This window comes from Nyctereutes procyonoides, unplaced genomic scaffold (genome assembly GCF_905146905.1).
Source record: "Nyctereutes procyonoides isolate TBG_1078 unplaced genomic scaffold, NYPRO_anot_genome, whole genome shotgun sequence".
Classification (NCBI taxonomy): domain Eukaryota; kingdom Metazoa; phylum Chordata; class Mammalia; order Carnivora; family Canidae; genus Nyctereutes; species Nyctereutes procyonoides.
This window is the reverse complement of record NW_026575126.1, coordinates 29037411-29055120: the sequence shown is the minus strand read 5'-3', so window position 1 is coordinate 29055120 and position 17710 is coordinate 29037411. Positions and strand designations below refer to the sequence as shown.

At 37.3% G+C, this 17710-nt stretch overlaps 1 non-coding gene across 1 annotated transcript; it reads left to right on the top strand.

Moving 5' to 3' along the window:
- Positions 1 to 437: 437 nt before the first annotated feature.
- Positions 438 to 558, top strand: LOC129520350 (small nucleolar RNA SNORA31). The gene has a single exon (XR_008666583.1). It is a non-coding gene; the product is annotated as a small nucleolar RNA SNORA31 (small nucleolar RNA).
- The last annotated feature ends 17152 nt before the right edge of the window (positions 559 to 17710 follow it).

Genomic DNA, 17710 nt, shown 5'->3' with positions numbered 1-17710 from the left:
CCTCTGCCTGTGTCTCTGCCTCTCTCTCTCTCTCTCTCTCTCTCTCTCTCTCTCTCTCTCCTCTCTCTCTCTCTGTGTGTGACTATCATAAATAAAGAAAAAAAAATTAAAAAAAAAAACACAACTTTTAAAAAATAAATAAATAAATAAATAAATAAATAAATAAATAAAATCTTAAAAAAAAAAAAAAAGTATGTCGTGTTTCTGTCAAAAAAGCCTAGCAGGGTTCCCACATACTCACTGGGGGAAAAAAGAAGAAAAAATAGAAAAGAAAGCATTTCCAACTTTGAACATACACAAAGACTGAGGAATACTACTATTTTTTAAAAAAGGAAATTTAGAGTTTGAGGTTGCTCTTCTTACCTTTCTTTCTTTTTTTTTTTTTTTTTTTTTAGAGGTGCCGGATATGTGTGTGCCTTAAGAGTATAATATTTTTACTGCATTCACTGATAGACCTTAAACAATTTGCTATGGTTCTTTTGGTTTGCTGTAGGATGCAAAAGGAAAAAAAAAATCTCTGTTTTTGTGGTGGCCTAGACTGAGTAGGGGAATATATTTGTAAGAAAAAAAAAAAAAAGAGGACATGCTTTATCTGCAGAGTACCCCTTTGCCTAGGGTCAGAAGCTCATCAAGTCTTGCACAGGCCCTCTCCTCCTTTAGATACAGCATAGAAATATGTTTTGTAAATTCGTGACTAAGAGTTTGTCATTTCCCACCTCCCTCTCACTCTGCTGCTGCTGGATTCTTGTTTTTCTGGCCTGTGTGTTGCTAGATTCCACAGAATATCTCCGAACCACACACCGAGCAGCCTGCAGCCACTTCCTTCCGCAGCATGACCAACCGTGGAGCTTCCTCCCGCAGGTTCTCCTGGACAGCTTGGGAGCTTGCTTGGAACCCCAGAACCTCTGAACTGCTGCAAGCAGTCTCAAGCCTCCCCCTCCCCACCCCCCCTTAATGAAACCAAGGGGATATTTAATGCTTCCTGAAAACAGAAATAATCCTGAGGAAGATTAAAGGATTTCATCATATTTTGGAATCAAATGGCTGCTCAAAAAAACTGGGATGGTCTCCAAGTTTTGATGTGGGGAAAATTTTGGTTATCACAACATTATCACTGAGGCTGTACACGGCACAAAACATTGATATAAAGCAACATCACTGCTGATTAAACACTATTAGCATATTCAGTTGGAAACACAAATGTAAACACAGATTTCCAATGTTTGCATCATGTACAATTGCAATATTCATCTTTGGGCAGGAATGAATAAATAGAGACTCAGAGAAGAAAAGCTAGTGTGCACACTCAAAGAATGTGTAAATGAATGCTTAAAGAAGCTGAGGAGGTCTTATTTATCTTATTTTAAAAAAAACTGGTTAACTTCTCTCTTTTTTTTTTTTTTTCTTTACAGCTTGTAGCTATTATGCACTTGTGATCTTGCCAAGTGGAATGTGGCTGGGAGCATATGTTTAATAAAAGTGTGTGCGGGCGTTCGCGCGCACACGCATTAAAGCAATACCATGGTTTCCTCTGAATCTGACAGATGTAAAGCACTTTGGGAATTGAGGCACTCCTCTATTTTAACTCTCCACATTATGTTCAGGCACTTGGAGTCTGAGTATATTAGAGCAAAGGGAACTAAGTAAACCTTATGCACATCAAGAACAGTAAGAGCTGACAGTCTGGAGCAGTTACTGTTGTTTGTCCAGATTTTGAAAGTGTTTTCCCCCCAGTTTCTTATTTAGTGCATTTTCAAGATGCCAGAAACACAATCTATGTTTCGCATAGTTGGTTTCTTCTGCACTGACTTCCACCAAGCTCACAGTCCATTTACAGCCCACCTCTACAACCATCCAGATCGTATTACCTGTACTTTGTCCTTTTACGTCCTTCTTTCTTTCCCTCCCACAAATTCCTAATTTGTTGTTCTAAGCCATACCAAATTCTTCATAGGACTAAGAGTGACAGTAAACAAATTATTCAAATATGCATCCATATTCATGAAGAAACATATTGAGAGAATGTTAAAGTTATGTTTATATTGGGCTGAAGTAGTTCTCTATCCAATGCTCTGTAGGCATCAAAGATGCAGCACTTGAAAGTACAAGTCTGAGATTCAAAAACCTGAATTCATATCCAAATTTTGCAACTACCTAATGATATAATTGTATAATTTCTTCATAGTCATTTAACCTTTCTAAGCTTCTTAATTTGTTAAGATGATATAGTTGCAATACATAAGTGGTTTTCAAATTTTTTTTGTAGTAAGATCCTTCATCTAATGTAAAAACTTACCTAGTACCAATATTTAAAAGAACCAAGATTGTAAGGACTCAAGTGGAAGCTGGATGGAGTATGGTGCTCCTTCTCTACAACCTTCTCTCTCACCTCCCATTTCACCTTCCTTGTCACCACCACTTCCTGCAGTACTTCTTCCATGAAACTGAGGAACATTATTGAAAACTGGTGAAACACATCATCTCTATGGACTCATTCAGACTGAAATTATTTCATTCTAAGTATACCTAGAACAAGAGTGGTAGTCAAAATGTTTAACATATGCAGTATGGGTATTGACCAGTCGGAATAAACCCTGGCTGAAACCAACCAGTAACCTCTATCTCTGCCTATCAGGTGAAGATCAGGTGAAGACTTTGAGATTCATACTAAGCATATTTAATCACTAATGAATAACTGAAGTTCACTTACAGGGTGAATATCCAGCAATACTACTTAGAGGGGCCATTGGGAGAACACAATGAAATAATAACTATGAAAGTACATGGTAGGCTATAACACAGATGAGGGAAGAGCATATAGACTCTATGCACCAATCAGTGCTCCTAAAACACGTACATCTCCCAAAATCAAATGTTAACTTTCAGATCCAACACAGTCTAAGTCTTTATTTTAAAAACAAAATGAAACAAACAAGCAAACAAACAAACAAAAAAACAGGGCACCAGAGTGGCTCAGTGAGTTGGGCATCTTTCTTTGGCTCAGGTCATGACTGCAGTGTCCTGGGATTGAGTCCTGCATTGGGCTCCCTGCTCAGCAGGGAGTCGGTCTCCTCTTCTCCCTCTGCCCCTTCCCCTGCTCAGGCTCTCTCTCTCTCTCTCTCTCTCTCAAATAAATAAATAAAATCTTTTAAAAATAAATTAAAAAATAATTTCTCTAAATATAAACTTCGTAGACACAGATGACTAAAAGTTTTACCTAATTAGCATCAATATGTACAGCACTTAACTTTTCCATCTGAAGCACCTGTATTCAGTTAGTTACTGGCATTCAAATCTTCCTTAAGGGACTTTGGAGGGCTGGTAATGTTCCATTTCTGGATTTGGGTGCTGGTGTGTTCAGTTTGCATGACTTTACTGAGCTGTATTTTTATGATATGCACACTTTCTCTATGTACTTATACTTCAACAAAGTTTAAAAAAAAAAAAAAACTCCCCAGGATCATAAGATAGACAATTTCTTTAGAGCTAATATGTGTGTTGGTTTTCTATTGATGAGTAACAAAATTACTATAAATTTAGCAGCTTAAAACAACACACATTTACTACCACACAGCTTTCATGTGCCAGGAGTCTAGCATCACTGGGTCCTTTCATCAGGGTCTCACAGGTTTGCAATCAAGGTATGGGCTGGGCCACATCTTCATCTGGAGGCTTGAGTGAGGAAGAATTTACTTTGAGGCTCTCTCAGGTTGTTGGCAAAATTCATTTTCTGGTGCTTTAGGACTGAAGGTCCATTTCTTATTGGTTATTGGCTGAGAGTCCCCCTCTAGTTCCAGAAGCCACTTGCATTTCCTTGCCATGTGACCTTCTCCATAGGCAATCCACAACATGGCAGTTGTTTCCTCAAAGCCAACAGACTCTGCTGAAATAGACTTATGTATAATTAAATACGATCATGGGAAGTATCAACTCTATCACTTCTGTCCATATTCTATTTGTTTGAAGCAGGTCCCAGGTGCCACCTACACCCAAGAGGAGGGGCTCTCTGGAGGCTTGCATCAGGGTATGTCCAACCCAATATCTAAAAGTGCTTACTACTTACGCTTACTTTTACCCAGAACAAAAATACAGTTGTCTTGAAAGGAACCTCAAGTCTCCAAAGCACAGGCAAAGTTTTGAGCAGTTTATGTCATCTGTATTTTGTAACTCCCTGGAACTTTATATGATAGCCTTATCAGCTTCATGGTCAAGAATTCAGTTTCATTGAGGATCACTCTCTTGCCTACATGATACATAGTGTGATAAGAAAGAGTCAGATATTGGATATAAAGTCTTGATCTGAGAATTATTGTCCAAGATGGAGATATGGATTTAGGAATAACTGAGAAAAAAAGAGAAGTGTGACATCTAAGTGTCCTTAAGCCATACTGGAGTTACATTTTCTCAATTAGAGGACCAAAAGATCCCAGGAGGTGGTGAACTAGAAGAAATGTGAGACCTAGCTAATATTAATTGATTGTACTCCAAAATCATATTTTATAATATTCTTTGGACCCCACTTTACAGCTGTAACTCACTGGGAGGTAATTGGGGGATACTGTTCAAAACCCTATACCTTGTCAACCAAACTATCAGCTGGCTTGGCTGATGTATTCTCTACCCACAATGAACAAGGATTGGGGTAAACCAAAGCAGGACTTTGAAGGCTCACATGTCTTCATAGACCTATACTGAATATTTCAGTTGTTGACTACTTGTGAGTTTGTTCGTCCCTTTACAAATGCCCCAGATTATCTCCTTAACCTTGAGATTTGAGGCTAAATTGTAAGTGAAAGCTATAGCATGAAAGAGCGGATGGTTGAGTCTGATGGTTAATTTCATGTGTTAATTTGACTGGGCCACAAGGTGCCTAGATATTTGGTTAAATATTATTTCTGAGTGTGTCTATGAGGTTGTTTCTGGATGAAATTAACATTTGAATCTGTACACTGAGTAAAGCAGATCACCCTCCCCAATGTGGGCAGGCCTCATCCAATCTGTTGAAGTCCTAAATAGAATAAAAGATAATTCTCCTGAGTCTAGACTTCTCAGCCTGCATAATCATGTAAGCCAATTCCTTGTAATAAATCTCTATCTCCATTTATCCATATATTCATACACATATATATAGAACCCTGACTAAATACACTAATGTTATTTACAATTAAATTCTGGATTTTACAGCTAAGCTGATATCAGAAATTATAAAAAGGAAGTTTTGCTCTTCCACTCATGGATTTCATATATCAGGATGCTGTTTTGACATAATTTATATAAAAATGCTTAATAAACTAAATGTCCTTTGTATACACCATTATTTTTCCTGTCACCTTAATAGGGATTTCTTTCTTTAAAAATTAGCATTCTAATAAAGAATAAAGAAATCTTTCAAAAGAAGAAAACAGCAACTAAAAATTAAAAGTAGGTAGCTTTTCTAATGTATATAATGATAAATCAGCTACATAAAAACCTACTACAAGGGGATCCTTGGGTGGCTCAGAGATTTAGCGTCTGCCTTTGGCCCAGGACATGATCCTGGAGTCCTGGGATTGAGTCCTGCATCAGGCTCCCTGCGTGGAGCCTGCTTCTCCCTCTGCCTGTGTCTCTGCCTCTCTCTCTCTCTCTCTCTCTCTCTCTCTCTCTGTCTGTGTGTGTGTGTGTGTATCTCTCATGAATAAATAAATAAGATCTTTAAAAAGAAAAAGCTACTAAAATTAGTGTGACTATCTATACTGACCAATTACCTAAAGAATGATGTAATCTCCACTTTATGTCAGACATATAAACAAGACTTAAGTTGTAGGAAATGGAAAGGATGCCAAAAGCTAAAATGCATAGTGTTCCCAGCTCACTGTTCCTTTGCATCTTCCCAGGAAATGATAAAATTTTGGGTGCCAAGTTTGGTTCATTCATGGCCAAGAAAATCATGAACAAACACCATGAAATCTCAGGATACCAATGATACTTCCGATACTCTTAAAGATATGTTTACAATTCTTTGATACTCTTCCCTTTTTTTATTTTATTTTTTGATACTCTTCCCTTTAAGAAGGGTAGCCCAATATCCCTCTCCTTGAATGGGAGCTAGACTTAGGAACTTGCTTCTAGCAAACATAGTAGAAGTAATGGTGTATCACTTCTGAGATCAGTTATTAAAAGCCTGCAGCTTCCATCCTGGGTCTCTTTCTCTCTTTCTCATCACTCAGCTGCCATGTTGTTGAAGCAAAACGAAGAGAAAGAGGCCAAAATAGTGAAGGACTGAAGTCTTCTGACAACAACCCAGTGAATGAGCTTGGGAGTGGATTCATCAGCCCCTTCAGAAGACTGAACCCCACTAACATCTTGACTGAAACCTCAAGAGAGATGCAGAATTAGAATTTTCTAGCTCTACCACTCTGATCCCTGGCCTTCCAAAATTATGCGACATAATAAATGTTTTTTGCTTTAAGCTACTAAGTTTGAAAGTAATTTACATGTGGCAATAGATAACTGGAACATTTGTATAATTTTGCTCCTAGTTTGGATAAAATGTTTCAGGTTTAATAAGTTTCCCATCACATTTAAAATACCTTTTACCACAAGTATCAAAATATTTAAAAATGAAGTTGTATTTTAGATTCTCACCTACTTTCAATTTCTTTTAATGAGCTACATCATACTAAGTGCTAGTTGAAATAAGCTTAGGATTCTAGATAATATGCAATATAACAATGGCTAATGTACTGAGATCTTCGGTGCTCAATTTCTTGTTAAGCATTCTTTGTATTATTTTGTTTAATTCTCTCAACGATGTAATGAGGTAGGTATCAGTACGTGCTTTATTTTTACATTTGAGAAAACTGAGGCTCAGAGAGGGTGTATAGAAATTCCAACAATGCATAATTAGTAAGAGAAATAGCCAGATATGAAACCAAAGTCTAATGTCAATTCACTTTCTCCCACCAAGAAAGGTTTGTTCTTTTCTTTCTTTTGTTTTATCTTTTCTTTTCTTTTTTTCCTTTTCTTTTCTTTCTTTCTCTCTTTCTTTCTCCTTCCTTCCTTCCTTCCTTCCTTCCTTCCTTCCTTCCTTCCTTCCTTCTAGAGAGAGAGAGCATGTTTGCAAGTAGGGTATGGAGAAGCAGAGAGAGAGAATCCCAAGCAGACTCCATGCACAGCACAGAGCCCAATGTGGGGCTCAATCTCACGAACTTGAGATCACGACCTAAGCCCAAAATCAAGAGTCAGATGCTAAACAACCGAGCTACCTAGGCACCCCAGGTTATTCCTTTAAGAATTATCTCCTGCCATCAGATACCTGATAAAAGGTTTTGCCCCTTCACACCATTGGTCTAAGAGTATCTCCAGGACTCACTTCTGGAGCTGCATTATTTTCTGTTTGCTGCAAATCTTTTGATTTAGAATGAATTCTTGCTTTTTAGAATTGATATCTTGTCGTAGATAGCATCTTAAGCCAGTTTCTTCCCAGAATGAAGACTAATTCCCCATGGTTTCATGCCTCCAAGCAGAAGAAACCACTTCTCCCAATTCTGCAGCCAACTCAGAGTCCTTGGCTCCCTGTTTGCCTGGCAAGAAAATTTAGGTCTATATGAAAGTAGTAGACTTACTCCAAAAGTTACAGGGAATCAGAGTATAAATAGTCAGGAACAGACTACTTTAAACATTCAAAGCTAGCCACTTAGTGATTTCATCTATAGCCACAGGAAAGTATATCAGATCCACCAAGTTTCCTAATTCTGAAGTTAATTGAACTTGATTTGTCATATTATTTTTATGATGTTACCAATGATTTCACATTACAATGGTTTAAAATGGAGAGAATAGGCAAATATCTATAAGAAAAGTTTATGTATTAAGCTAAATCATTGAGCTGGTGTGAAACTGAGCATTTCTGAATTCTCTCATTTAGTATCTCTTTCAAGCATTTTTTTTTTTATTAAAAAGAATACAGGGAGTATACAAGACAAGCCTGGAGTATTTTGTAGTTTTTAGTGCCAGAAAATAAGGTAGTGCTTTAAAAAGATAATGGGGTCTGTCAAAGGGACATAAAAGCCAACTGAAAAAATTCCCAATGGCCAAAGTTGAAGCAATTTGAGCAAAAAGATAGATTAAGTAGTAATGGATGATAATCCAAAGTATAAAATAAATATCCATGAGTCACACTGACATAAATAAATGATTAATTCAAAAAATAAATAAATGAGAGAGAACAGAATTCCAAATAATTTATGCAGAAATCCCTTAAGGAGATGGAACATAAATCCTTATTCTTTTGGAATGAACTAAGTATACTGACTTCCTTCCAAAAAGTACAGTATAGGACGATGAGGGAGAGTTATTTTTTAACAGAGAAACCTGACAAACATAGGAATCTCAGTTAGTGATAAAACGGTGCTTTACTTTTATGATCTTCATCCAAAACATTCAAAAGTCCAATCTAATCCTGAGAAAAACACCAGACAGATCTGGGACATTCCAGAAGATACCTGACAAGGTATTGAGGGACATTCCAGAAAATACCTGACAAGTATTCCTCAAAACGTATCAAGATCATTAAAACAAGGAAAGTCTAAGAAACTGTCACAGTCAAGAGGAGACTCTGGGGGCATGATGACAAAGTGCAATGTGGTACCCTGGATAGAGTGCTGAAACAGAAAAGGTACAATAGGCTAAAAACTGAGGAAATCTGAATAAAGCATGGACTTCAGTTAATAATAATGTATAATATGGGAAACTGGGTGTGGAGAAAATGGAACTATCTGTACTAGTGTTACCCTTTCTCTATAAACATAAAACTGTTCTAAAATAAGAAGTTTATCTAAAATAGGGGTGCCTGGGTAGCTTAGGTGGTTAAGTGTCTGACTCTTGGTTTCAGTTCAGGTCATGATCTCAGGGTTGTGAGATGGAGCTCTGTGTCATCAGGTTTTGTGCTGGGTGTGGAGCCTGCTTGGGATTCTTTCTCTCTCATTGCCCCCTGCCACCTCCCTCATCTCTCTCTCTCTCTTAAAAACTAAAATAATAATAATAATAATAATAATAATAATAAATTAAATTAATTTTAAAAAGAAAACACACAAATGGAACATTTATTTAACTTACATGACTTCAAATGTACATGCTCAGCAAAGATAAAGAGAGAAGAGTGCGGTAAAAAAAGGAAATATAGTAGTTCAGTATTTTGAAGTGTTAACTTGCACATTCCTCCTGGAGCCTCTTCCCTTCTCCCCCATTCTGCTTCCTAGCTTGGACAGCTAGTCTTGAGTGACTCACAGCATAATCAGAAACATCCAACTATTAAACACCATTGCTACTCTGAGACAAAAAGATTCAGATGCCTCCTTCCAGATTAAATCTTTCCTTGTGTGAGGAAAGAAAGATAGTTGGCCACAGAAGGGAAACACCAGTTACTCTAAGAAAAGGAAAGTGAAAAATCAAGCAATTGCTGGAGCAAGGACCTCTGTTCACACTTAGCAATGGTGGCTGTGTGGAAGCTGAGTCAGTTCTCCTCATTGCCACCACAAAGGACTTCAATCACAAAGAGATCTTTCTTCTATCAGACAACCAATGTGGAAGAATGCCAATTTTCCAATTGGCATACTAGCCAATTCCTCTCCCATGAGGGCAATGCCTCACCTCATAATATTCATAATTTTCTTCTCAAAACAGAAAATAGGGGACTTAGTCACCTTGAAGGCCTAAGATAACATGAAGAGAAGGCCTTAACTTTGATTGAGGTATGACTAAACAAAAATGGTTTGCTACTAGCCTCTGTTTTAGAACAGGAAGGATACATACTATATCTGACACCAAAACAATCATAGTTATAATGTTGATTATTAACCCCTCAAAAAGACTACCAGAAAACAAAGATGATCAAAGCTAAGTTTATTAGGCTTTCTTCTCTAAGGCAAATCACACCTTGATAGACTCTTAGCAATGTATTGTAAGGGGGAAGTCACAAGAAGATATTTATAGGGATTTAGAGCCTGAGCTGGTGATTTTAAGGTAAGGGAAGAAACTTGTTGGTAGTAGAGAGACATAATGACATTTATTACATAACAGTTTCAGATGGATGGACAGACAGAGGTGCAGGTCTTAACAAAAGTCATGATAAACTGGCAGGGTTTGTTTGTTTTTTAAGATTGTATTTATTTGAGAGCAAGAGAGAAATGAGTGAGCACAAGCAGTGAGAGAGAGAGAGAGAGAGAGAGAGAGAGAGAGAGAGAGAAGCAGTCTCCCCACTGAGCAGGGAGCCTGACACGGGGCTCCATCCCAGGTCCCCAGGATCATGACCTGAACCAAAGGCAGACACTTAACTAACTGAACCACCCAGGCACCCTAAACTGCTAGTTTTAATAAGTAAGCCATTGCAGTTGGCTCAGTGTTAATTTTCAGAAGCAAGTATTTCCTGAATCAAATAGTTAAATTACTTTTACTTGTTCTCAGTTTTATGTATGATAGGAACAGAAAAATATTCCCAGTCCTATTATGGTTTAGTCAATGGGCAGGAAGTATCCTCAGTCATAGTCTGAGTTAACACAGAAACAGGACATTAATTGGTTTCAATTCTCATGCCCCAGATCTTATGAAGTGATCTCAATGATCCCTAACTCCTGACATTCGTGCCTTTACGATCCCTTCTCCCTGAGTGTGGGTATGATCTATGACTTTCCCCTAATCAAATGAATATGCAAAGGCAATGGGACATATGTGATTATGTTACATAAGATTATAACATCCCTATTGCTAGATTTTCTTCCTTACTGGCTTTTTAGGAAGCAGGCCACCATGTTAAGAAGCCCACCTGGCAAGAACCTGAGACAATGGCCTCTAGATGACAGGCAGCAAAAATTGAGAATCTCAGTCCCACCAGGAATTGAATTCTGTCAACAACCATGTGTGCTTAGATATGGATCCTTCTACAGTCAAGTCTCAAATCAGACTGCAGCCTCGGGCAAAATGTTGGTTACAATGTTGTGAGATCCTGAAGTACTAAGGGCCCAACTAAGGCATTCCTACATTCCTTACCCACAGAAATTGAGGTAATAGATGTGTTGGTTTAAGCCTCTAAGGTAGTAATGTTGGTGATAATATTGTCACACAGCAATAGAGAACTTTAGATCATTCTTCCTCCTAAGGTGAAGGGTAGCCCATTATCATCTAAACACAGGATTAGTCTAGCTCTGCACTGTTGGATGATGTGTTTGGGTTGTGTAGAACTTCCAATGGTAGTCACTCCAACACTAATAAGTGTCAGATTTTCTTATTACTCTCCTGGAAAATTTATTACTTGGGTCATTTGCTGGGATGTCGACTTCTCCACAGAATTCAAGGTTCTGAAAACCATACATTCATGTATTGAAAACAGACAAATATTAGCTGAAGGACAGTAATCAAAAGTTGTAGTTCATTCATAATACGAGTCAAGATTGCCCCAAAAACCAAGAGAAAAATCCCATCCCCAAACCAAAGAGTCTGCAAAACTAGGTATGGGGATAAAAGCCAAATTACTGAATTTCATCATTTCTTTGTTTCCTGGATATTTTCAGTAATATAAAAGATCCTGGAGAGGTCTGTAGAGATGTAAGTACAACATTTTTCTCCTAAGTCAGCACACATTCTACCTCCAGGGGCCAGTATCCTAAACATTTTGTACCATCACCTGTCTAATTGGACAGGTTCCATAGACTCAGTAACAGTGTCTGGGTCTCCTGCTACACTTTGAGCCATTGCATGTAGAATTATGTACGTCTTTGGGGGCTTTGGTAAAATATAAATTGAAGAAGCTTGGAGACAGAAGTAAACCGTCCAAAATTCTCTTTTCAATGATTAACAGTTTCAATACAAATTAGGATCCTGTTTTTCTTATCCTTAAGTTTAACTATCTAAATAACTCTCATTTTTCTAGGAAGAGAGACTGATGGACCAGAATAATGGATCCTGGGTAATGTCAGGAAATATTCCAAAGGTTGTCATCAAATGCCCAAGATGAGAGATTTCTACAAAATTTGTAGTTATAATCAATAAACTTTTATAATACAAGTCCAATCCCAGTCATTAGGAATCAACCTCTAGTCTATTTTTTTGCTACAATGCCTTCTGATGTTGTCATATAGTATGGCAATGTTTTAGTATTATTCACTCATCAAGAATGATCCTGTGCCAGGTGATGAAACCTGTTGTACAGAGATCATCAGGTAACTCTAAAACAAAAAAAGCGTAGAGTTGTCCTAAGTGGCACACCTTTCTTATAAAGTCTGAAAAGGTGAAACAGCCTCTGGAATTACATACCATCTGTTCTCTAGCTCTTTCCAAGCTCTAATTCTATGGAAAGTCTATAGCAAAATCTGGCTTCTATGAAAGGTACCCAAGTGTAGTTTCTCTGGAGAAAGGAACCTGCCTTTTTAGATATAATGGGATGCAGGGTTTTCGATTTCTTGTTGTCTGGATTGTTGTAAATATTTTTGCCAAATAAAAAGTTGCTTAGTGCATTGACTCCTCTTAACTCAGGAAACTAACTGGAACTGCTATCTAAGGAAGATGGGTAGCATGCAAAGGAAAGTGAATACAAATAAAGGCTCCGGGGATTATGTACTCTGGGCATCAGTTTCAAAGTCTGGGGTGAAATCTTGGGGTTTCCATGGTTATTTTCTATCACGGGCTTTTTGTAGGCCAAGATCATAGTTTCTTAAGTTATTTAAATCTCCAAAAATCTTAACAGACCGATGATCTATTTGTTTCTGATCAATTCCTAGTGCCCATAACCACCCCCAAAGTCATAAATCCAAGCCTCTTATAATTTGTTGCTTCTCAGGGCGATTTCTCTTACTCTAGCAATTTAATGGAATCTACCTTGAGGCCATCTGAAACAATACCTTTAAAGGGAAGGTAATACACTTAATGTGATCTTTGCTGCCGGGATGAATCATTTGTTTAACTGGGAACTCTTAATGGGTTTTTGCCATTCAGAGCCTTTTTGTAGTCTTCATTTCCTAAAGTTTAGTATCTAGAAGCTGTTGATTCTTCTGAGAGGCTGCAAGTTTCTGAACTTTGTCTAATGTCTTTAATTCTGCACACAACTCATTTCTTTCTTTCAAATATCTTGCTAAATGCAAGATAACAATCAATAATTAACAATCAACACACACTCTCAGCTCTTCCCAGCTATTTCCACTAGAGTTATGGACTCAGTAGGAACCAGGTCTGTCTGCCTTCCATTTAACCATGAACAAGAGTTTTACAAAATCTATTTCCTTATCATTCACTATCTAACCCCCAATTCAATATTGCTATTTTAAGCTTTTGATTATGGTGTAGCCCCACTTCAATTCTATATTCATTAACATATTGGTAAAAGCTATAGCAAATAATTACCCCAGTTTTGTTACTCTTACATGATAGATATTTGGGGCTTTTTGTTTTTGTGGGGGGGGGCGGTGGTTTGGGGGGAGGATGTTGGAGTGTTTTTGTGTTTCTTTGTGGGTTTTTTTTGTGCTCATGTAATGGCAGTTGGTGCATAAACAGGTGAAGAGGACATTCCTATACTATGGGAGGCAGAATGATGGCCTCCCAAACATGTCCATATTCTAATCCCCAAAATCTATGAATATGTTACCCTACATGGCAAAAGAGACTTTGGTAGACAATGCCAATTTAAAAATCTTGAAATGGAGAGGGTATCCTGGACATCCAGGCGGGCCCAGCATTATCACAAGGATCTTTATAAGAAGGATGCAGGAAGGTCAGATTAAGAAAAAGAGATGTGACAACAGAGACAGAGGTCAGAAAGATGCAAGCAAAGGGATCTGAGCCAAGGAATTCAAGTCATCTCTAGAAGCTGAGAAAGCAAAGAAACATTGTCCCCTAGAACCTATTTTAAAAAGATGTATTTATTTTTTTTATTTCAGAAAGAAAGAGTGCATGAGCTCAAGCAGAGGAGGGGGGTTGGGAAGGGGCAGAAGAGAGGGAAAGAGAGAGAACCTCAAGCAGACTCCCCACTGAGTGTGGAGCCTAATGCTGGGGGCTTGATCTCTTGACCCTGAGATCATGACATGAGCCAAATCAAGAGTCAGATGCTCAACCAACTGAGCCACTCAGGTGTCCCTCTCCTAGAGCTTTTAAAAGGAGCTGACTTCTGCTGACTCATTTTAGACTTCAGACCTTTAGAATTATAAGATAATAAATCTGTAATGATTGAAGCCACTAAGTTAGAAGTAATTTGTTATACCAGCAATGTGAAGCTAATAAATACATCTGCAGAATCAACTAGGCATCCAAATGGAAACACTGCCATGTTCAAAATGTAAATTTGAAAGTTTGCCTGAGGTTTATCTCCATTGTATGCAGCTGAGAAAAAAAAATGAAGTAAAAAGCATCTCCCATGCAGAGATGTATGGACTGGGTCCCTAGATACACCTAGATATAACAGGTGCTAGAAAACATAGGTCTGACTGGAAGCTGCTTCCAATAATAACTCCATATACCATGAATGCAAAAGCATGAATGTTGGTGGCAAGAAAGTCATTCTGCCACAACCCTAAACCAAAAACAGGGCAGTCAGGTGAAACTGTTTGTACTAGTTGGTGAGTTTGCATACTCTTTTTCTCAATTAACCACCAGAACACTGGCAGCAGGTTTATTCATCCCAAATATTCAGGTATTAGAAGAGACTCTAGTAGTATTGTAAATAAAAAAAGAGAGTCAAAGGTGGGCGGGGGTGGGGGTGACTGGGTGACAGGCACTGAGGGGGGCACTTGATGGGATGAGCACTGGGTGTTATTCTATATGTTGGCAAATTGAATACCAATAAAAAATAAATTTAAAAAAAAAAGAGAGAGAGAGTCAAAAATTACCAGACAGTTTAGGAAAGCATCCACTAGGAAAGAAAAGGAAAAAAACAAAAACAAAAACAACAAACAAAACAAAACAAAAAAAAAAACACCACTTCCCCCTGAAAAAAAAAAAGAAAAGAAAGGGGGAATTTAAAGAAACAATGGCAATGCTTTAAAAAAAAAAAAATGGGAATGCTTTAGTAGGTGGCAAAAAGAAAAGAAGTTAAAACTAAAATTAGTATCTTCTGAAAAATAAGAAAATATACTGAATTCGCAAGCTCAGAAGGAAAATATGTCTAAAAAAATAAAGACCATGAAAAGAAAGACCTCTTAAGAATTCAAAATGTGACCAAAAATTTTGAAAGAATTAATTTTTAAGACTAAAAGATTAAATTATGGTTATATCATAAGAAACAAACACCAGAGTGGACATATTAGAGAGAAAAGATGAGAGCCTTACAAGTTTGTTGCAAAGATAGTTACACTCATTAAATATTCCACTACATTCCCCAGAATCCTTAGGACTAGGCAGGGTCATGCAACTAGTTAAGGTCAATGAAATATGAGCAGAAGTGATTTGTGTTACTTCTAGGCTGAGAGAAAGTTCTCCACCCTCTTTCCTGTCATAATAACCAGCTCTGCAGCAAATGGTGGCACTTCCATCAGCTGGGTACCTATGTGACCATATGGAACAGATGTAATCTCACTCAACTCATTTTGAACATGAATATGAAACAGCAGTTGTTGGGTTAAGCACTGAGACTTCACAACTGAAACTTATCACAGCAAAAATCTGGCCTATACCAAAAAGAGCCAATCTAGGAGATTTAACATTTGACTAAATAGGAATTTCAGAACAAGAACACACACACACACAAAAAAAAAATGCTGTTTTTTTTTAAATATAAATGTATGGTTCTATTTTACTTCATAAACAATAAACATTCATTAATTTGATTAAAAGATAGAAAATATTTAATAAGATAACTTTAATTTTAGATTGGAAAAGGTTAAGAATTGATATCAAGCAGTATTTGCAAGACAAAGGAAAATGAACATGCTCATGCAAAAAAAAAAAAAAAGAACATGCTCATGCATTACTGATAGGAACATAAATCAGTAGGACCTTTTAGGAAAGGAATATGGCATTGTCAATTAAGTTTTAAATTTATACACTAGTTATTCCAACTCTAAGTGTCTTTGGAAATACACAAATGTATCTATCAGAATATTCTTAGAATATTGCCATAAAATTAGAAATTACTCAAATGTAGGGAAACAGTTATATAAAGTACATCCATACTTACCAATGCATGGAATACTATGGATTTGTTTTTTAAGAAGTGATTTGTTTTTAAGTAGATGTATGTATATGGATATGAAAAATGTCCATAATAAATTGTTGAGCAGAGACACCTGGTGGCTCAGCAGTTGAGCATCTGCCTTAGACTCAGGGCATGATCCCGGGTCCAGGGATCGAGTCCCACGTTGGGTTCCTGCAGGGAGCCTGCTTCTCCCTCTGCCTATGTCTCTGCCCCTCTCTCTCCCTCTCTTATGAATAAATAAATAATTTTTTTTTAAATTCAAAAAATAAATTGTTGAGCAGAAAAAGCAAGATATAAAACAACATAAATGGTATGACTTTTCCATTTATGTAACTAAAGATGAGAAAGCAATCTGGATGTGCGAGTATGCGCATGCATAAGCACCTTTGTGTACACATTGAGTGGGATAAAAAGAAAAGATGCTATAATGTTAACCATCTTCTATCCTCTCCATCTCCAACACAAGGGAGGTGAAGATGACTGACTTGTTTCCTCAGTCAGCTTGAAGACTCTAATTTGTTTTGTAAAATCTAGATGTTAAAGAAAGGAAAAAATTGACATAATACAGAACTACACCAGAGAGAGGAGAAAAGACAAGAGGGTTGGTCTGGACTGAACTGGGTGAAAAACTTAGAAAGCTTGGAATAAGAAAGGAGTGAGACTTAAAGCACTGCTGTGGGTGAGAAAAATATTGACAGTGAGGACTTAGAGAAAAAAAGTTTTCTTTTTTAAAAATGATTTATTTATTTGTTCATGATAAACACAGAAAGAGAGACAAAGACATAGGCAGAGGGAGAAGCAGCTGCCTGGAGGGAGCCCAATGTGAGACTCGATCCCAGATCCCAAGATCACACTCTGAGCTGAAGGTAGACGCACAATCACTGAGCCACCCAGGCGTCCCAGGAAAAAAGTTTTTGGAAGAAACTTTGTGATGTGTTGGGAATGTTCTCTCCTTTGACTATTTCTGTGCCAGACTGCAGTAAGAGTCACATTACTTACTTTTTTTATTTTCTTGGACTCTGGACTGTTTTTTTCCTATGTAATTAGATCAGAGGACAGCTGGGTATATGAAGGTTAAAAATGTCTTCTAGAAAGATCAGAAGATAACATACAGGGATATAGAGAGGTAATCCACAAATACGGAAAATTTCTATTTATGTTGTATGTTTTAAAAAACGTATTAAAGAGCAGACACATCAAACTGTTAACAGCAGTCACCTCTATAAAGTCAGACTAGATGAGAGAAAGTAAAAGATACCGGCAGGGGACTTGTTTTATATACACATTTATGCATCTTTGTAATATAAATTTTAGTTGAAACAAGAAAATAATGAACGTAAGACATTTCCTCTTCAAAAATGTGGCATTTCTTTATTACTAAATAAAAACAACATCTTAGAATTGATGTTTTTTCTTCATTTCAAATCCCCCTCCTGGTCAAGAGAGACTGTGTTTATATGTGTATATGGGTCACAGGGGCCTTTCAACTAAAACATTGAAATAATTGAGGCAAAGATGTTTTTTAAACTTAAAATAAGCATGAAACTATTTAATTTC